Consider the following 22,252-nt stretch of genomic DNA (forward strand, 5'->3'; position numbering starts at 1 on the left):
CATAAGTCTCTCCGGGCGATGGGCGCTGGGATGATTAGGAACGTGATGTGCCGAGAAACATTTGTCCTTGGTTAAGGCCTGTAGCATCTGTGTTAGCGGTCAGGGAGTGAAACGCTTAAATTTACAGTTTCCATTAAAAAATCCCATCTCGTCCTAAAAGCTCTTCTTTTTAACCCCGTTGAATGATTCTCTCGCTTTTTAAATGCACATCCTGTCCAAATCCAGATCAGGGCGCATTTTGCTAATTGTGGTTTGCTCTGAGATCTCCACCTTGGCGCCGAGCCACCGAGGCCACATCGAGCGTGTCGCGGCCGATTTAGTTCCCGTTCCCTGGCGCTGAAGCAAGAGCCGAGCGCAAACTAATGGCTGTTATGGGAAGTTTTCTTTGTCCAACAGCAAAGTGACTCTCACAGCTCTGCTGACAAATGGAGAGAAAGGCTGTGCCGCCGGGGTGAAAGAGGTTTTACAGAATAAAAACAGGCGGCATCCAGATGCTTCATTCAAACGGGGGAGAGCAGGTAAAAAAAAAAAAATCCACATTTTGCACTCAGCGGTGTTGGAACACCGAGACAGCTTTATGTGAACAGACTGCGGTGGCGGCGCCGTAGCTCTCTCTCCACGTTTCAAAGCGCCCCCCCCCCCAATTCCCTTCCTCTCCAATTCTCATCCTCCCCCTCCTTATCTCCTCCTCTACCTCTGTGTCTGCGCTCGTCTGTTTTCCTTTGTTTCTTCGGTGATCGTCCTTATTTTTTTTTGCTTTTTATTTGCTATTCCCTCACCCGTAGTAGCTTAATGAGCTCCCCGCCTTTCTTCAAGTGTATCCCCCCCCCCCCCCCCCCCCAGCCTCCACCTTCTATCCTCATCCCTACAAGCGTTTCTTTGAAAGTACTAATAACTCAGTCGGCCGGTGTATTAGCGGCTCCCCCAGTAACATTAGCCCCAACAAATCCCTTACATTAATAGAGTCATCATTCTTGCCTGCTGCTGTTCTTGTGTGGATACACGTGTGTTAGCATGTTTGACTGCTTCTGTCTGCATGCGTGGCGTAAGTGGGTAAGTCTTCATGTGTCATTGCTAATGGCACATGCTAGCGGATCGATTTATAGCACCGCTGGGATACTGGAATGGGAGGAGGAAGGTGGGCTTCCTGGGCCTAGCAATGCAGATTTATGATCTTTGTGGGTTGTGTCCCTGGACACTAGGCAGGCCTGGGGGGGCACTGCAGGTATTTGCTGCTGGTGTCTCTGAATGTCCTCATCCTCAGCAGTGCTGAAACGTTAGCATAGCATAGCCAAACAGCGGCCTGTGCTTGCAAGGTCACTTTTGTAATGAGATAAAGGTCATGCCAACATAGATTTATTTATACGATACTATTCACAACAAAGACTTTTGCTAATATTGAAATAAGGACAGTGAAAAATGGGTTTAACCTTCAACACCGCACAGGCAGATTTATTGCTTTCTACTGTCAGCAAAGGTGCAAAAGGTTAGTAACACGACATTATTGCCACAAACCAACATAACTGGCATAAATCTCACATTAAAAAAACAATTGTGTCTCATTCGCTGCCACAACAGGTCGTTAAGTTTCATCTGATTTACAGGAAATGGAGGCACAAAGTGGAGTTTTTCCTGAATAAATAGGGAAAGGGTTTTTATTTAATGCTCGTCACTGTCACCGCTAACAAGCTAGCAACTGTAACAGGCTCCAGATTGTCGTTACACATGTGCCCATTAGATAGCTTTTTAATATAGCCCATAATAAGCTGAACAAATGAACTGTGGGATCATTTTCTGTTAGAGGATAGTCTGCGTCTGAAATTTAAGGCAACGTAATTTCCATTAAAGTGCGATTCTATCGGAGGCTGAGGAAGTGGAGCCAGATCTGATTAGGACACCTTTTTAACTGTTCACCCCGTAGGTTTGATAAGCCCCGTTTATGTTAATCCAGTCCCTCCACCTATAGATTAGGAAGAAATCTATTATTTACTTGACATCGGTGTCAATGAGGGAGCAGGTTTGGGTTTAACAGGCTCTTACAGGGGATCAGATGGACAGGGTGGAGTATCGCCGATGCTAATCTGCGCTCTCCAGCTGCTTCCCGTGTCACGAAATGGGAAGAATAGGATCCGATGACGGGGTTTAATCAGCCTTCCTGCGAACACTGCAGCTAAACATTATGAAACGTTTCCTCTCTCCTTCCCACATTAATTGGAGCCACTGTGTTCCGGCCCTTTAAGCTCTACCACGGAGGTCAGAGGACGTCCATTTGAGAACGCCCTGCATTTCCGGTGCATCCCTGAGCCGAGTCCTGTCCCGAGTATCGCGCAGATTAGTATGTGAAGTGTTGACTCGGCTGCGGCGCCTTCGGCTGCGGCGCCTCCGCCCACGCCGCGCTGTTCTTGGGCCACCTGGCTGAGAGCACCTGATGGGAAAATCAAAGGTTCCGGGTCTCGGTCCATCACATGCAGGATTCCGGGGTGGATGAACTCGCTGCCAGGCGTCCAAACCCTGTCAGGAGAATAGACACACAGCTCCAGTCTGAGGATGTCTTTCCTGTCTCCTGGTCTTTCGGTCCAGGGGTCACTGGCTGATGGCGTTAAACATAATGGGTCCGCCATTCTGAGGAAATGGGGTGAGTTCACTTTGAACCCGCACCCTGATGCAACCGGCTGTACAAAGAGAAACGCTCAGGCAATCGCAGATGAGTTCAGCGGCCGTTCACCCCGACTTTCTCCAGGCTCAGGACGCCTGTGGCTCCAAGTCTTCTCTGTCCCGTCCCTCCTTGGACGAAAGTGGGCGGCGCCGCGCTGAAGGTGGAGTAGCTTAATGGGGGATTACGACTCCACCGAGATAAATGGAGGAGCAGGGGAAGGCGGCGGGGCAACGTCACCATGACAATGGCTACTATCCATCAGTAACACGGTCCAATCGCACGTGTTTATGAAATAATCCATTACAACCTGAATAGTTGAGCATTAAGCGCGAGGCGCCTCAGACAAGGACGGTTGTGGAGCGGCGACGCGCTCTGGCGCCTCTCATGCAGCAGATTACAGCAGTGCATCAGCTGTGATTAGCCTGTCTTGGTGCATTATGGGAGTACACGACCCCGTGTTTGTGTCATAAAAAAAAAAAAAGCCTTCCAGCCGTGCGCGTGCGCCGGTACGCTGGAAACCGAGGCAGGGAGGGCCACGTGATGTCTGCCTTTCTGGATTCCATTTATGAGGGATAATATTGCCAGTTTGTTTACACTGGAGAGGAGGCTCACGGGCACGGAGGCGTGCGTGTTCTCTGGGTTCTGGGTTGTCTTTTGGAGCAGGTTTGCGTCTGTGTGGCGCCTGGACTCCGGAGAGCTCTTAATGAGCGCTGATCGCGTTAGACATGGCGTCATGGAATCAAAAGGCCCCTTTCTATAAGCAAACAACCCACATGCAGGGAGAGACAAATGCGGTTCTGCCAGTGTGATACGGGCCGACCCCTCGACGTCCTCTCCTCAGGACGGTCACTCTGAAGCGACTATCCCAACAAGCGCCCTTCAGCTATTTTTCTTTACCAATATCTCTGAGTAACTTCCCATTTAACGGCTCCCATTCCTTCTCATCTCCATCTTTATCTCTGGCTTCAGAAGAGCCGCCTGTGTTTGCTAATTCCCAAAAGCGAGCCGCGTCCAAAATAATATGCAAACAGTAGAACCCCCCCCCCCCCCCCCCCCCCCCCCCCCCACCCACCCCACCCCCCCCCACCACCAAGTTTCTCCCTGTTCAGGAATGCGTCTGTTCTACTGGACGCGGCTGCCCAGAATAATTAAAATGCTTCTGGAACAAGTGAAGTCCTTGAACCTCCCTCTCTTTCAATCTCTTCCTCTCCTTGTTGCCATGGTGTTGCGGGCAGCTGGCACGACGTGTGCTAAGCCACCCGCCACAACGCTCCATTACAGAACGAGAGCTGCCGCTTTTGTGCTCTCTCAATTTGTCTCACTCCCCCCCGACTCCAGTGCTCTTGAGAAACCGTGTCATGATTTTCTCTCGGTTCCACCCAGCTTCCTTCGATTCTCCCCATGGAGCACAACACGCCTGCTTATGCTAGCCCCCGTTCCCAGTTCGGACGTTATTTAACATTAGCTCGCAAAGGCTAGCTCTGTACGCGATCTCGGAATGGCCAGAATCTCTGGAATAGCCAGAAATAACCAGAAAAAGAAAACGCATTTCAGCTCCGGCAACCAGCTCAGTTCATGCGCGTTTGATCGAAATGCTGTTCTGAAAGTCAGGACGAAATGAATCCGACGATGCTAACCAGTCCATCCAGGTCCTTCTACATCAAGTGTGCGCCTGAACACGCTCCCCTCCGTATGATCACACCCGTCCTCACCCCTCAGAGACTGATGACTTTGTCGAGACGAGAGTCGCTAATGAGCTGACATCAGCAGCGTCTGTACCCGTAAGACAGGCGCCACGGCGACCTGCTCTGACCCAAGAACATCCCTTCACAGACCCAAAAGGCATGACTCATCAGCAATTCCGAAACTCTGCCTGATTAATTCATACTCCGGTGCCATTCCGTGAACGCTGGCGTCCGGCCTGTAACTTGTTCAGCCGGGGGCTTGATTTTCACTTCCTAGAGTCGCTTCAGCCGCGCGGGGGTTCTGTGCTGGTACACGGCGGAGCTTGGCCTCCTGCTCGTGGTTTGGGTACAACGACAGCCTGCCAAGTGCCCACATACGGCGCCCAGGGCCTGGAATCTGCGCAGGAAGCTCCACTTGGCAGCTTTAAATTGAAAGAAAAAGCATATTCTCCCAGGACCTGCCGAGGCGAAAACACTGCGTGAGCGTAAACGTAGCCTCTCTGGCCAGTTTCCTGTCACTCCTGTGCTTCTAAATTTGGTTAGCTAAACTGGAGGAACCATTCATCTTCTGAGATTCTGTGCCTCCGGGATGCTGTTTTTGGTGCCTGTATTCCACCTGGTTATCTGTTATGTAATGACATCCTAAACCGTCTCTGAAGATAGTTGAGCGCGGCGTCGTATCGCTGATAAATCATCACCAGCTCCTTATGAGAAATTGATATAATTACATTGAACAAATGAGCACATCCCTGAGAAAACCGGCTGGTTGGTCCATAATTGACTTCCCTTCAAAATCAGCTTGATTGCTTAACAGAACACGACAGGAGCCATTTGTAGTTCGGGGCGGAAATCATCGGCGGCTCCACGGAGGGAGCCGGGGCTGTTTCATCCTCGCCGGGATACGATCCTGAACGAATATGTCGAGTTTATTTTGAGAACTCGACTCCCACGCTTCTTGCCCGCAATGCAAATTGGGCGCCGGGCTCATCACAGGCCTCGGTACGCTCCGCATCCAGGTGTGCACGGAGAATTTGATGTCAGGCAACTAGGGGGACAAGGCCAGGGGCTGGTGCGTAACATAGCTGTCTCATTTCGCTCGGCGCAGCTCCGTCGGACTCCTCATGTTTTATTCACTCGCCACTCAGTTCGGTCGCTTCATCTGCAGCTCCCTCCTGTCAGGTGTCCCGTTCTTCCTCCCGCCGCCATATAAAAGAGAACTGTTCTGATCATTAAAGTTGAAACGACGTACATTAGAGTAATTACGTCGAATCTGCGGGTTAGACGTGGTTCTTTTATGCAGAGTTGGTGCGGTTTTACTGCCACCAGCTGCTAATTGCTTTCGAAATTCCCTGTTTTGGTTCAACGGACGTCAGCGTTGCCGCTCGGAAACAACGGGCCTTTGTTCTAAAGTTTGTGCCAAAGCGTCAAACGCGTGGCAGATTTGCACGCTCGCATTGATTTTGGCATCAGCCACCAGACGGGCTGCCCCATTTGGAGAGTGTTAAAAACTCAGGTGGAGTTATTAAACTGATTAAAAAGACACTTTACAGCCTGAAAGAGTCTTTTGTTTTGACAGCAGCCTTTACGGCAGGTCTGATCCCCGGTCTGGTGGCAGATCCAAGTCCCGGTATGCGTCGTCCTCTCCCTGCCTTTGTCCCTGTAACGCCGTGTCTACCCCGCTTGTAAACCTCAGACTCTCTCTCTTTATGAGCCATTACCAGCGTCACACCATCAAAAAAAAGTTTCACTGCCTCATTTCCTTCTTTTTCCCTCCGTTACTCCGCCACAGCTCAAAAATCAGCCTTTTCCCTTCAGCTAGCTTGTTTTTTTCCCTCTCTGACAGAACTTCGTGTTACCTCCACGGAGGTGTAAACGTTGGACTGGCAATTTGCAGCTCCTCCTGGTAATTTCCTGTGTAAATCCAACGTACTGTCCGGTTCTATTTCCTCCAGACACCCAGAGGTGTTTCGTTGCAACTGGGGGCGAGAATACAAGAGCTTCAGTTGCCCAGCAGAACTCACCTTGGGGAGGGTTCTGCTACACCCCCCCCCCCCCCCCCTTCCTTTGTATCCAGCTTCCTTTCCCATCACATCTGTCCTTTCATGAGATGTTCTGAACACTGAAGAGAATGTTTCCATGCTTCTGTGTGATTTCTTCTCCCTACTTCCGACATCTGTGGTTCTAATCCCCCCCCCCCCGTCCACACCTTCAATGACACCTACATCGATTTAATTATAATAAACAGGTAGAGGAGCTTGCCAGCGACTAATCTTAGTCAGTTTGATTAATGGTGTTTGCCGAGCCAATTTGAAATTAGTTGCAGATATAGATGAGGGATTTTTTTTCTCTCTCTCTTTTCACGTGTTCGTCTAACTCGGAGAGGCTCAAAAATTGGTGCCGACACGTTTTCTGCTCCCTGATCTCAATATAATCTCTGCACCTCGCTGATCTCCCCAAAACAATCCATGAATCATCATTAGGTTTTATGATAATCACGCGCATTCCCCAACACGGAACCGTATTAGTCCTGCTGCGGAAACCCCTCCAACTACATCCCTGGCAGCTTCCTCGGGAGGAGTCGTCATCTATATGCAAATGAAATGATCCTAATTTCTTTATTAATGTTGTTATTTCACATGTTTTAAACATATGCGCAGCTCTCGTTCAGTGCATTTACATGCAAAACACAGATTCTTGCCTCAATCTGACTGTAACTGGACAACTCGGGCACATGTTAGGCGTTAGTCCGACTGATATCAGGGTTCTCCATATCCGACTGGTATGAGCTTTAGTTGGAGTTAAAGCTCCACAACTTCCGTAGAAGGAAGGAGGTGGAGGACATGTTCCCGTCAATTATTCGGTTATCTTGGCTTACACTCCAGAGTCCTGGAATACCTTGAAGAGTGCTTGTAGGAGAGCAGATGAACTACCGCAGAGGAACCTCCTCAGAGGAACCTCCTCAGAGGAACCTCCTCAGGATGGTTTCTAATGAGATACGTCTCTGTCTGACCTCTAATATTCCTGAGTTCCTTGGCTCCTACTGTCCTCTATCATGCTGTTACGAGTAAAAAGGATGAGCTGAGGTAGAATTGACGCCACGACTTTCCTTTCCGACAAACACAAGAACATCCGCAGCCGCTCAATGGGTGCACTCACGCATACCCGTGTACCATTTGCATGTGCGCTTCTGTTGCCGCTGGAATCCTCCTCCCCGGCGGGTAATGGAGAAATAAAACCTAAAAAGAGGAGGCCGCATTACATCCCCCTCACTCGCTTGACACAGTTAAGGAGATGCCAAGCTAATGTAAGCCCTGAAGACACGCGCACCATTTTCCCTTAATGTTCCAGCTATTAGTTATTAATGGAGGAGCTGTGCCCACTGAAAGTGAGTCAGTGAGTCGTTGGGATGGCGCTCATGTTGCGGATCTCAGCTTCTGCGTGCTTTCACTGTGTAAAAACGTAGGAATTTTTGTCGAGTGAACCCTTCAGTCGAATAAATAATGAATATTTTCTCCTGCACCGAGCTGAACTGCCCCTCACTTGTCCTGCAGCTCTTTCCAGAAGTCCGGTCACATATGCAGTGTGTATTCCATTTTCCGTTCAGCCTGATGAATGAAGGTCAGTCCCCAGCCACAATACACCTCCGTATCTGTTGGCCGGGGCTGTTGGCCAATACCTTCAGCCCCGTCCCCGTCCACCCGCCGCCGTCTCTCCTGGCGTTCTCTTCGCTTATCGGGAACCCTCACACCTGTGGCGAGCTGGTCGCTCTCTCCAAACTCTCGCCAGAGGCCCCAGACAGGATGGCTGCAGATAACCTTTTCATCCGAGAAAAAAACCCACATTTGGGACGGAGAAGGGAGGGGAGAAACCCTCCATCCGTCACTAAGACTGTGGAAGCCACGTCCCTGTTTAACCACAGCCCAAAGCCTCAGGGCAGCCTGATCCCAATAAAAGCCCCTGAAAACACAGGATATCAACTCCAGCTTTGGACTTAGAGTTTAGCTTTCCTGACGGGGAGCTCAAACGTCACGGGCATTAACAGTCTCTTCCCAAGTTCTAGCACCAGTCTTGGTCTGGAGGAGCCCCCCCAACCCCTGTGGTTAGGTGCACCTTGTACCAATCTGTTTCAAATGACAGCAGCCACTTAGTTCATACCTGCACCGGCTGGAGGGGGAAATAAATGAGAGTCGCGGAGTGAGAAGGAAGGTGGAAGAGATGTTAAAGAATGCACGGAGCGGCGCCCCCCCCCCCCCCCCCCCCGCCGCCGCTTTACAATGACTTAGCTTCTGCAGCAGGGGGTATAGACAGCACCATTACGCATTTCAGGGAAGGAGTCGGGCTGATGGTACCCCTGAGGTGAAATGTCCGATAGAAACAACAGCCCGGTGTGTTTACTTCCCCCGCCTCTCCGATCGGCGCCGTTACTCATCCGTCTCGACTTGTGCCCCCCCCACCCCCTGATGTAGCAGTGAGGAAACTCTACTCTCTGGTTCACCATCCATATGTTTTCTCTGCGATGTAACAAAAAGAAATGTAATCACCTGTATGAATTAGTTTAACTGGCCCTAAATCTGGCCCGTGTATGTATCTGTACCTAAAGATTAAAATCTATCGTCCGGCAGACACCCAGCTGTTTCCTTAAAACCACTATTCGCGGCCCCCATTCTTTCCAGTACACCATAGCTGTTTTCCTGCTCACCAGGCTTGGGGCCAGGAAACTGATGAGAGGTTAAAGCCCACCCACATACGAGCACAGCCGCGGGAGGCGGAGGATAATAGCCCGCAGCTGTTTTGGTACTTTGGTCAAATGCTCTGGATGATCCGGGGGTGCTAACCTATAGGTGTCTGAAAGAGTCCATGGCTCCGCGGCTGTTTACTTTCTGGTTTTGTACTGTTTTTTGTGAGGAGCCTGTAACGGTACACCTGCTGGAAGCATCTCAAATGTCAGCCAGTGCGTGCAGCTTGGTGGAGTGAGCCCAACGGCCTCTTCAATAGCATCCTAACGAGGCCTAGCTTCTGGAACTGAAGCTTGAGTTTTTGGTGCACTTCATCCCAACCTTAAAAGGTCACTTTTAAGGGCTTGAACACAGAATTTAGCGCCTCCATCCAGCACTGCTGTAGGTCATTTTGGTTTCATCCTAGATGACGAAATGAAGCTCATTCAAACCACTAAACTGTTTAAAACGGCGCCCGAGCTGCTGTCTTGGATTCATGAAGGGACATGTGGCCAACTAGCATAACTTTTTACTGTAATTAATATCCAGCCTTATTTATTCGCTCCTCTTTGATCTCAAATGCTATTTTTTTAATTTATTTTTTTATCACAGCCATTCGGCATCCTGGCAATGCCGGTGCAATAAGGACGGACACAAGTGCCAAAACCAATAGGAATCCTCAAAGGATTAATTCGCAGCTGATCGTGTTTGTGGTCGGGCAAATGGTCCCATCCTCGTCCAACTTCCCAATGACAACACACATAATTGACTTTGCTGACTTGGCAGCCGAAAATATCTTTTGGACGATGATTTGCACACGAGCTTCATCATCATCTGAATGAGGGCTGGGAGAGCGGCAAAGCCGCCGCCGGCCCTCAGAAACAGGACTCCACACAGACGGAGGTTGTCAAACTGTAGTGGCTGTGTTAATTGACATTCTTCTGCACCGCCGGGGCTGCTGGTTAATATTAATGAAAGGTGAACGCCACACGAGAAAGGCCATATTTATTTTCGGATTTACTCGCTGAACCAAGCCGCCGCGTGCGAGCCTCCATCAATATCACTTTGCCACACCCGCCGGGCTGTGCTCTCGTCTTATTGGATGTTAATGATGTCTACACCTGCACCTGTGGCGGTGGACCTCCGCTCTGGACCGCGGCCATCGCTCACGGCTGAGGCGCTCGGCATCTGCTGCGGCTGCCTCTTTTCCCTGCGTCCTCTTCACCCCCCACAAAGGAGTTCTGTCCTGCTGGCTGAGTGATGGCTTAATCAGAGCTGACATGCTGGGTGTCCTTTGGTGGACTGACAAGGCTGTTGCAGGTGTGTGTGGGTGTGTGCTGCTCTTATGGAAGCCTTTCTCCGAAGTCTTTTGACAATAATTTCTGCCAATTCTTGAGTGGGGTTTATTTTTAATAGCCATGTCTGTCTAAACACATTACAACAGCCTACAAAATGTAGTTTACATTCACGAATTAGCATTTAGCACAGCGGAAGCCTCCACTTGACGGGTATGGGCTATGAGTGGGAGAGTCCGACCTCATTTACGCTACATGCTAACCCCTGTCGGAGCTCCTATAAACTAGAGTGTTATGCTAATATCAGATATACAGTAGGCTGCAAGTCCATAAATTAAATTGGGCATGATTATTTATGAGAAGCTGTTGTTGACAGGTCGTTCAAACTGCAATATTTTGGGTGATTACACATCACAAGTTGCTGCTTCATTAAGCAATTACTTTTCAAAGTGATCTACAGACGTGCAGCATTTTAAAACCTGCCCTTTGCCCTCCTTTCTAGGTTTTATGTCCGTTTTCTTTATCCCGCTATCTCTGCTTTTATAGCCTGTCATTGTCACCTCCCCCCCCCCCACCCCCCCACAGTGGCTTTGTGCTCCCTCCGCTCTTGCAGTGTTTTGCTGATGCTGCATGTGTTTTCTGCCAATGTGAGGCGCAGGTCTCAGCACAGCTTCATTGTGCTCCACCGATTTTTTCTTTCTTCTGTTTACTCGTTGGTAAAGAACCCAATTAGCATACCAGAGAAGCTAATTAACGTCCCAGATCTCACATTTCCTCTCTGAAACCAAAACTCTGTCATTCGTCAGCGCAGAGTGTCAAAGAGACGGTCTGAGTCACGTTGTACACGTTCTCGTACTTGTTGAAGGAATGCCTTCCCATTTAAATTAGCGTTAATTAGCGTTAGCGTTGATAAGACACTGACAAAACTTCTCCCTTTGGAACATTTTCCAGTTTGACGAACCGACAGTGTCGTGAAAAGTCTGAATTTGCTGCAAACAGACGTGAGCTCTGACTTTCTCTTCCACCTTTACCTCCGTTTCAGCTTGATTTTTTTTATTTTCTTTTATTCCTTTTGTCAAATGTTTTTTCTTTCTCCGCTCTTCCAAGGTCAGGCTTTCGAATTCAGCTCCCGCTGTTAAATATTTCGGCAGATACGTTATAAATCAACGTGCCGAGTGTGTGCAGAGCTGCGGTAAATACATTATTAAGCTGGATGTGTGCGCTTGCTTATGCATCTATAAAGGAGACAGATGGTGGAGAAAATAAAAAACCTGGAGGAAAGAAATTTGTCCCATCCAATATTTTGGTTATTCATTCCCAAAATGTTATACGCTCTGACGCTTAAGCCCCGAAAAGTGAAATATTTCCCACCAAATCCAACATTTACTTGCACGGAACCCATTCCGGGTCAATCCATCCCTGCTGCAGCGAGGTGATAACCTGTCGCCGACAACGTGCGGCTGCCTGATGCATGGTTTGATTTCTCGCGGTACTTTTTTTCCCTTTCGCTTTGGTATTCCCAGTCGGAGGACACGGCTGATCCGTGTGCTCCCTCGCACGTCTCGTCTCTTTCACACCCGCGATCCCGCCCGGAGCCGGATGACCTCTTCCCGGCTGTCGTGTCTCGAGGGAGCTTTGGGAAAAGTTTAGCATGCCTTTGAGGGATAATTATCAAACAGTAAAACTCCCACACATCTCTGGCTGGGTAATTGCTTTCCTCCATCTCTCCTTTTTTTCTCCTACCGATGAAACCGTCGCTTCCTGAGGCCCTGACAATTGACAATTCCCCGGAAGCCCTCACCTCTCCCGAAGACTCCTGAATGAAAACGGCGAGGGAGAAACATTGCGGTGATGCTAGCCGGTCTCTTCATTCATACGGTTTTCTTCCCCGTTGTCATGTCTCTGGGTCCAGTTGCATGCTGGGTAATTTGGTAGGTCAAAGGTGAACTTTGGAGGAATCAGTTTTTGCTAACAGGCCTAATGACATTTAATGGAAAATGATTCATTTATTTACTTTTCATCTGGTCAGCACCTCGAAAAATAACAGACTGTTGTTTTTGTAGCTTTTTTCTCATGAAATGTGAAATATTCCACATTTCCATGTATTATTTTCTCCATTAAAAGGGCTCTTATCAATCCTACATTCTTTAACTCCCGTATCTTTTGATGTTACTCTTCTATATTAAGCCATATTTTATTAAGCCCCACAAAGGTGTAATGGTTTCTCTGCGACTTTTTATTATCAATTTGGCTCTTTCCTGTAGGTTTTTCAAGAGACAACGAAGTTATCTAAGCCTCAAATAAACTGCACTGATTAGCGATTCCTCAGAATGCCATCGTTTATATGGTTTGGCATTGATCATTTTCTCTGAAGATATTTCCCCTTTAATGCGCCGTCACTTTGACTTTGTCCTCAGTGCCTCAATTCCCTTTTCTCAAGGCACAAAACGACACTTTTTGTCTCACTATAGCTTCTCCAAGTGGAGTTATACCCAATGAGGAGGGTGGTGGGCGTGTCTTCAGGTCGTGCGTGTTGCACTGTTGCGTAGCAACACAGATCTGATTAGCTACCTAAACTCTGTTGTTTCTCTAAAGGAAGTAAAGGAGACATAAACTTGTATACATAGCAGCGTGACCAGTGGGAGGATCAGCATATCCAATACTGAGCGGCTTCAAACCCGCGTCCACGTGCTAATGCAGCTAATGTCGACCCCCTTCGTGACCTTAAGCAGCTGTGGAAATAGTTGGAAAAGGGAAACGCATGAAAGACAGATTCTCTCTCTATCTCCGCCGTTTTATGTTGAAATTTCAGAGGGGCTTTTTTTTTTTGCCAGCTCCTCTTTCAAGTGTCTCCCGCCAGTTTCTCCTTTATTTTCCAAGGTGTTCTTATTTAGGAAGAAGATAACGCCCTGGGACGTTGGCAGGCGGGCTGGGAACAGGTGGTTTTTCCGTGTTCTTTTAAAGTTATTTTATATACGTGAATGAGTGATGTTCTTTGCGACGCGTCATCGCAGAAGCTGTCAGCATCACTGGGATGACGAAGATCGTGTCTTCAGCATTTCCGGCGGCCTCTAGGACTCCGCTGAGGACGGCGTCGTCATCGACTGCTCCCCAGAAATGCGAACAAAGGTGTGACCTTGTGCCGCCTGAATGGGGCGTATATTCACCGCGCGGCGTTCTTTCTTTTCTCATTTGGATAGGACTGCATTCTCCAGCCTTTAGCATCAGATTAGCCGCTCATGGTATTGAATGGCGCCCCCCCACCAGCGGTAGTTGAGGTTCTCGTCACGGAGCGCGCACGTGTCGGCAGCATAGGTCTGAAACTCTGAGGGTGCTCTGATCCAGACTTTGGAGGTGGATTCTGCTGTGTTTGAGCCATCAGTCAATAACCTGACTGGATTCAGGGCCGTGAGATTTGTCTCAATGATTTCTGCATCTGTTCAAAATGGAATCAGAGCTTATTAATGCCCATCGATCGATCCAGTGACTCTCCTGGTTTGGTCCGTGCGTACAGTGCAGTTCTTTACTCTCTGATTCCCCTCACTCGGCGGTGCCGGGCGTTCATCTGCATTGACCACGGCGGCCTTGTTTGTCCTTTTCTTCTTATCCTGCTTAATGAACTTGGCCAGGCTTAATGCAGCTGAACAGACCTGCGCTCATACTAATGAGCCGCTCGCAGGTCCCTCTACCATCCACGTTTAATGCGGTCCCCCTCGCCACGTGCACCGCCGGAGCTCCTCTGGCCGAGGATTCAGGGTCTTAAGGAGGCGTGATTGGCAGATGAATTTAAAGCCGCTCATTAAGCCCAGACCAAAGTTAACTTGGCTCCATTTGGTGGGATTCCATCAGCCTCTGTGAACAGAATCCCTGATTGTGGGCCTAACCGGCTCCGGAGCCTCGGCACCATCCATCACGTTATTCTTAAAAGTCTTTGGGCTTTTTCATAATTTAATGGCATTTGGTAGAAAAAAAAGCAATTAAATGTTTCTGTCGCAGCCTTCCTTGAGGAGGAGATGAAAATGATGAAAAGGTACAATTACCGCTTGATTCCTACCTTTGTATTTAGCTAACCATCTGGAAAACCCACAACATCTCATCCCCAAATGCCTCCGTTATCCCATAATATTGGCATAACAAAGATTTGTGACGACATCCTGAGTTAGCTAGCGTGTTAGCATCGACACTGTCAGGTGTGTGTGGCTTGAGGCTGTCAGTGATCGAACCGTAGCCAACTGAGCTACATATCGAAAAGATCTCAAGATCATTTTTGAAACAACGGCTCTTTAATGAGGAGCACCAAAGTTCTTCAGTGGACCGATGACGGGGTGGAGTTGCTCCTACACCAAAAATGAGCGACAAAACTATAAAAGTTGCAGAACCAAGACAACTCGTGAAAACTCAGTAGCTTGCAGCTGTAGTTCGCCTCCCCAAACCGCTGAAAAAGCTCCATTATGTGCTTACGCGACAATGGACACGATGGCGTTTTCGGAATTCTCCACTCTACTTTTAAAGGGGGGGCGCATCAGGTCTGTTGGTGGCGCCGTGGTTTGCGTTGCTGCCTTGTAGCGGGAAATTTCTGAGCTTGATTCTGGTTCAGGTCTTCCTATGTGTATGTTCTCTTGGATGCTGGCGGGAACCTGCCCCTAACCCCTACAACCACCCCTACCACCACCCCCACCACCACCACCCCCACCCCCACCACCACCACCGCCACCCCCACCACCATAACATGAATCAAATGGTGATGACCTTCACCACTTCCAGCCAGTAGGGGGCAGTGTGCCTCATTGAGGAAGAGTTGTAGCCGCGGCGCCCTCCGAGCATCATCTCATCACTAAACCATGACATAATTACAACATAACTCTATCGCTCCCATGGCGACGGCGCCGTCCATTCACTCTAGTTACGCCGTTGTCAGACCTCTTTATCCGCGGCCTTACCTAGCATTTGTTAGCTCTGACATATTCCAATTAGCTCTGTCCACAGCAGCGATGTTGATGGCGATTAATCGGGGACAAAGTCGTGCTTTTCGTCACCCCCGTCCCAGCTGCACGCGTGATCCAAAACGCCGCTCGCGCTCGTGTTTACAAATACAAATAACGCTTAGAAACGGCGCTGTCACTCTGTGGGCAGTGACTCTGCTGGATGATAGGTTTTTCTAGCTCTCTCAGCCTGCCTTTTCCATTTATATCCCCCTCCCAGACAAGCTCATCCATCCATTTTTAACTTCTCGCCGGGTTCTACTTTGTCACTTTTAGCTCTTCGCCAAGATCTAATCTGTCCTCCACGCAGGTGCGGCAGGAATTAAAAAGCTCTTTATAACAATGCTAAATTACATTTTGCCCATGTGTGTGCACGTTCATCTGTCAGTGGTGTGTTCGTGTGCTTGTGTGCGTGTGCAAATGGGGGATTGGAAGGAGGGTTAAAGGATGGAGAGATCACCCAATTCCTTTTCATTACGGCCGTATTACAACACTGTGGGGATCGTTGAGTGCGCGGACCAAGTGCAGCCAGTATCCCATTTGGAAATGGAACTAATGTCGTAACCCAGGCTGCAAATTAGTCTTCTGGTTCTCATCAGCGCTGCCAGATTTGAACCGGTGGACTCTGGCCTGTTGGCCGGGGCGACGAAGGTCATATTTAGGGCAAAATGTGGATCCCAGAGACAAATTTCCCAGCGTGCTTTTCTTCTGTAAAGGCTCTGCTTCCCCTGGAGGAACCATTAGTTTAATCTCTTCCAATACGGCCGTTTGCATTCAGCGTATTTAGACCGAAACAGTTTGTTTCTTAGCTGTAACGAGCAGGATGGAATGAACACAATGAACCGTCAAACAGGAAGTGCTCGATGGAGTAAATCTGGATAGAGGGGCGTGTTAAAAAAAGAACTAATGACATTTTTCTGGGTTGATGCTAACAACAGGTTTCAGACCCAAGTGTTACGTGATTGCGGTGATTCACCGTACGGCCGCTTTCGGCCCCAGTTGCTGAGAAAATTCATCCCTTTTACTTTCTGAACGCTCGAGCACCACAGGAAAGACCAAATATTTGCAGCAGGTGCTGGGAAAGAGTTCTGCACACAGAACCGGGAGTGGGCAAAGCTGAGATTACTTTCAAGCCTTTGGGTTTCAAAATGTCGGCGGGGGAAGAGAAAACAAAGCAAAACAACAACGCAAAGCATCGGTTTGTGTGTGTTGGTGGCTGATTTTCAGCTGTCAGGTCAGGATTCATTCAGATGTGCTCGCGGGCTCAGCTCGCTTTCCAGAACGTCCCCCGGACGGACTCATCCAAGCGGGACCACGACCGGGGAAAGCGAGTGAAAAAAAGACCCAAATGGATAAAAGAAAAAAAAAAAAAAAACTATGACACAATAACACGTCTCAGAGCCAAAAATGCCACATATTCCATTCATCACCTCGGCGTAGCGACGCGGGGAGCTGGAAGGAAAGGAGGCCAGACCAGGGAGGAGGGCTCAGGAGGAGCAGTTTGAAGAATGAGTGTGTGGATGGAGGGAGAAGAGGGCAGAGAGTGAGCCATAAATTAGAGAGGGAGAGATAATCCGACGTGGAGGAGGAATCCAGGCGGCTGCGAGAGGGATCCAGGAGGAGACGTGCATGCTGATCGTGGAAAAGGTGACAGGCGGGCGGGGACGCTCCATCTTTCTGCGTGAACTGGAGGCTGGAAGAACAAGACCCACGCTTTTCCCTCGTCCGCGCTCTCCATTTGTCCCTGTGTTTATTTGATTTGCCTCCTGCCAGAAGCTGAGACAATTTTCTGGATGAGGCCGGCGTTGATAAATTGACGCCGGCGGCCGTCCCGCGGCGCGGCCTCTCGTTCCGAGTGGCAGATCATTTTGCGGAGAGATGCCGCCCCTCTGTCCCTCTGCCCGTCCATCCGTCCGTCCCCGGCTGGTGGCGTCAGCAGCGGGCCTTCTGCATCGATCCACCTCAGAGAAACGACGACGTCCGGGCTGAGATACGGACCCACAACCACACGTGGCAACAATCACCTGCTCCTCCCAGAGAGAGACGGAGCCGTTCGTGCTTTGAATTCTTTGATTCCAGAAGACCAAAGAGAAGAACAGAGCCTGCCTGAATATTATGTATCGCAAAGTCGGCGCTGGTTAATTTCATTGTCAGGGCAACCATTTTGCTAATGCGTGTTAGCGACATGTTCAGGAGCTTTAACATCGCTAACGATGGGCCGAGCACTCTTTATTGCTTCCTTCTGTTTAAAGCAGCTATCTTTCAAGTTAGAAGCTAGTTTTAAGGTGTGTGTGAGGACGCTGTCTCCAGCCACTTAGCTTAGAGCTCGTATTGACCTCTTTGTATCGAACCAGCGGAGTGTCTGCAGCTAACGGCAGCGCAATAAAACCGCGCTGCGGTGGTGCTCATCCAGGCAGTCACTCCACACTGATTAGAAAACTAGCTGATACATTCTACGTCGGAAATAAAACTCTTCTCTTCTGACGCATTATAACCATATTTGTGCCTCACTTTGGGTATCTAGCGGTTACAGGGTGGTTGGACAGGAGCTCAACCGCAGGCTTTATTCACTGGAAAATGTTTTATTACTGACCTTTTTTTTCTGTGGGAGCCTCTCAGTGTGCAAACACAATGAAGCTCCAGCCCTCAGGGGCTCATTCGTGGGTATCCATAACGCATAAGAAGAGAGAAAGCTTTCCATTATTGCAGGTGTGTTGAACGCTCATATTAAGTGTATGAATGAAACCTTTCACGAAGCCCATATTTAATGTGGTGCGCTTTACCTGAACTAGTCACATGTTTCTAAACCAACCATCCTTTTAAGAAGTCTCCATTCGTGACGTTGTCCTCCGCGACTCAAATTAACGCTTTATTTCGGTTTCCCTGCTGCAGTATTTTTCATTTGGCCCACTTTTTTTGAGCACCTTAAATAACTGAAATGAATCCCCCCAAAAAATGACGTTAGCCTGCGAAAAATCTCCTGGTTTGATGTCGGACTCCTCCATTATCCTCAGATCTCCCCTCTGTTCTGGCTCGGCTGCGCTGACGGGATTAAATCCGAGATTTGGTTGAGATTTTTCTAAGAACCTTTTCTTTCTTTGCGAACCTGAGAGGCCTGAAAAATATCCAATTGATTGCAGAGAAAAGGAGGCAGCAAAGGGAGCGTAATTAGCCATTCGAGAGTGATACTTGGACTTTAGAGGTCTATTACTTATTCAACTGTTATGACTCAACGGTTCCCTTAAAACCACCCGGAGTGAGTCGCACAGTTACTGCTGAGTTCACCTGATCTCCAGGTGCACCGCGGAGGAAACGTGGAATAACATGGAATAATGTGGAACGACTGCGCCTTTAACCCAGAAATGGAGTCTGTGCCAGTTTGCTTTAATTAATTTGATTAATCTAATTAATTCCCACCTTGAGGTAAGTAAACCGTGAGCGAGAGGGCGAATTTAAAGATGCTCACTAATCCAAACCCAAACATGTCGTCCTGTTCCCCGTCGCAACCCTCCCATTTTGTCACAGGTACCCCCGCCGGCGCCATCCGTGTCCCCCTCCACCTCCCCGCCGGCGTGCCAGGCCGTAACCTAGATGGCCCGCTATCGGCCGTCTCATCCGTTACACTCTGCTCCCATTCAATCAGAGCGCGGCGCCTCGGAGGGGCCGCAGATAACGTTCTCATTATCTAAACCCTCTGAATTAAAGCAGCCAGGACTGATGGGGAAGGGGGGGGGGGGGCAGTTTACACACAGACACACACAGCAGCGCACGTGCACGGCCCGTACAGGCTCATCTAACTCATGTTGACTCTTTTATCCTAATTTGTGCGCCCAGGGAGGATCCACCACTGGAACACTTTGTTTCCATCTCAGCGCTCTGAAGAATCTAAAGAGAGTGTTCGTGACCCCCCTCCCCCCATCCACGTGTATCTGTGCCTGTGAAGCTCCCCATGGTCACCCACAAACCTGGGGCTGGGTATCATACCCCGCCGAGCGAGCGTCACTTTCACATGTGCGCCAGTTTATCAGCGGCGGAGGACGCCAGCGAGCGCCGCCGGGGAAAAGCTCCTGCCGCACGTGGAGCCCCCATTGTTTATTCATGCCCGCTAAATTGAAGTGTGCATCCCTGTATTCTCCAGGCTGCGCTCCCTGGTGTGTAACAGTGAGGGGGGGGGGGGGGGACAAAGGACAGAGATGGAGAGTCCTCTTCAATCAGATTTTCCCGTGCAGAAGGCGCTCTGTGCTAACTGGTCTTCAGTACAGAGGAGATGATGAGAGCCATTTGTCCATATTAAAGGTGGTTCAGAGAAGTTCTCTCCACTCCAAATGAAAATCCAATCCCAGCTGCAATCCAAAGATAATGCTCTTCGGCTCCTATAGGGCCTCTTTACCTTCAGGTGCCCGATTGACACATGACTTAATAGCAATCGGAGTCAGACCCCCCCCCCCCCCTAACCCTAACCCCCCGTCACCCCTTTATCTTGAGTGTTGTGCATATTGATTGTTGCCTTTTACCCTGGAATGCTATCGATGCCTCCTCTTTGACACTGAGCCGTTGATTTCGAGTTTTCTCACTGAGGGCGCCGAGTCGATGGCGGAGGGCGACGCTCATCATCGGTTCGACGATGGAGCCTTCAGGAGGCGGTGACAGTTTCCAGCGATACGATTATGGTCGTGAGCGTCAGTTCGCCGCTAAGTGCAAATCCCGACAAATGCTTTGGTTAGCGTCCCTGACGTGCGCGTTGAGCAGAGCAGACAGGGCGTAATGTAAAAGCATCGTTCTCACCTGGGGGATGTCGGGGGGGGGGGGAGGCTTTGTATTATTTGCGATCTACAGGAGACGCAACAGGGACAAATGGCGCCACGCTTAACTCGCCGCGCATCCACTTCCTGCCTCTTTTCATTGACAAAAAGTAGGTCACCTCCAAAATGGCGGCCGCTTGGCCACCCTCGCTGTCCCCCATCCTGTCGGCATATGTTTCCCTCCCGCCTCAGCCAACAAGAGGCTTCTGAATAAAACACCAGAACAAGGACCCTAAGGATGGACAGACGGACGGACGGACGGACGGGCGGACGGACTCTCTCCTTCAGCTTTCGCGCCACCTTTAATTACCTGTCGAAATGGAATCCCTGTAGGAGTGGCAGCACGTCTTCAGGAACGTCTGCGGCGGTATGAAGGGATAATTAGACAGTGGTGCTTTCAGGAGCGCAGGAAGAGGACGGGAGAGGACGGCACAGCCCCCGACTGTTTGGACAGCAGTGTAATACGGGAATGTTCTGCATCGTCCTCGGGTAATAACCTGAACACGGTCCCTTCTTTCGCTCTTCTCTGTTAATTATTCCCATTTCATCCTTCCTCACCAGGCGTACGGAGGAGGCATTTTCTGTCAATTCTCACAAACAAGCTGCCACTTTGGCCCCGACGCCAGACAGACGCCCTGATCCTGTCACACATGGGCCCTTCTGGGCTTCTTCAAGCTGCGCATGTGTAAATACAGGATCAAACCCACCTTAAACCAGCCCAGGACCCTGAAAATCAGCAGCATTCGGCATCCGCCGCTCCATAATCACCCTGTCCCACCTCCATATGCCCGGCATTAACGCGGAGCTTCGCCGCCACGTTCGGGCGCCACGTTCCCGCGGCCGCATGAATATGGATCAGCCACCGCTGCAGCACTCAAACAATTTGCATAAAAGATGATGGCCGCGTAACGTCAGCTCGATTTGCAATGCATAGGGAGCATATGAAGGTTGCGTGCTCCATCTTTGTTGAAGCATTAAATCACCTCGCCCTCCCAACATCCCATATTCTATTACCCTTGTCTTTTCGTCCCTCAGTCCCTGTTTTATTCCACCTGCTACACTTTGTTAGCAGCGCCGCAATAGCCTGAGCCCAGAACATTAGGCTACGTCATTATGTTACATTTGCACTCTGAGTTTTTTCCTGTCCTGAGAAGCTCTTTGTAAATAAAGCAAAGTAACAAGCAGCTCAGCGGCTGCCTGGACAGCTGGTAATTCGCAATAAATTGCAGTTTACGCCAGCGCGGGCAGCGGTAGAGAGGCCTCCACCTGTAAATGTGTACAGTATATAAATGCGTGTGGGACTGCACACAATTCCCCAGCCGGTGGTTGTGAAAAAGCGACCGGATCTCAGCCAGGACGCGGCGAGATTGGATGCACACTAAGGTGGAAGTGAGCGCGAGTGTCTCACTTTCCCGGGGCTTGATTTCTGCTGTGGGTGTATTGATTAGCTCAGCGCTCCTGCGCTAGCCGTGGCCTGCCGGGATCACAGCTCAGCTGTGGAAATATCATCACCGGCGGCGGCGCATAACCTGTTTTTGGTGCCCGGAACCAGGTTTGTCCAGTCCCACAACCGCATCATTTCCTTCACGCGTAAAGTTTTGCAGGATTTAGCCTCCATGAGCGCTAATAAGAACGATCGCTAGGCTGTTTTCCATCCGTCAGCAGCCAAGCGTCCGTCCCACTCTGCCAGGGCAAATCCTCACTTTATAGGGAAATCGTGGAATCATTGTCTCCGTTTAGACGGCGGCCAGAGGCTTTTCTGCAGTTCTCCTCAGCAGCAGATGAGCTCCCTGTGGGAAACTAATTTAGTGGTTACGCTGCTCGTGGATGGTCTCCCACCAGGCTGCCTGTTTTATTAAGTCACTCACTCACTCACTGTTCCCTCATAGGCTCCACTGCTCTTCAATCTGTCTCTTTCATTTCCATCGCTTCTCTTGCTTTTTTGCATCTCTGCTCCTGTTTTATTATTTTATTTTCCAATGCTCTCCGCTCGGCTCACCTGCCCCATGAGCAGCCCACTGCCCATCTGTCACAGCGGAGAGTTGCCATAAACCGGCCGACTCAGCATCTCGGCGTGATCTTCTTGTGAGCTGTGAGCGAGGCAGCGTCCCCCTGGG

This window comes from Takifugu rubripes, chromosome 18, assembly GCF_901000725.2.
Source record: "Takifugu rubripes chromosome 18, fTakRub1.2, whole genome shotgun sequence".
NCBI lineage: Eukaryota > Metazoa > Chordata > Actinopteri > Tetraodontiformes > Tetraodontidae > Takifugu > Takifugu rubripes.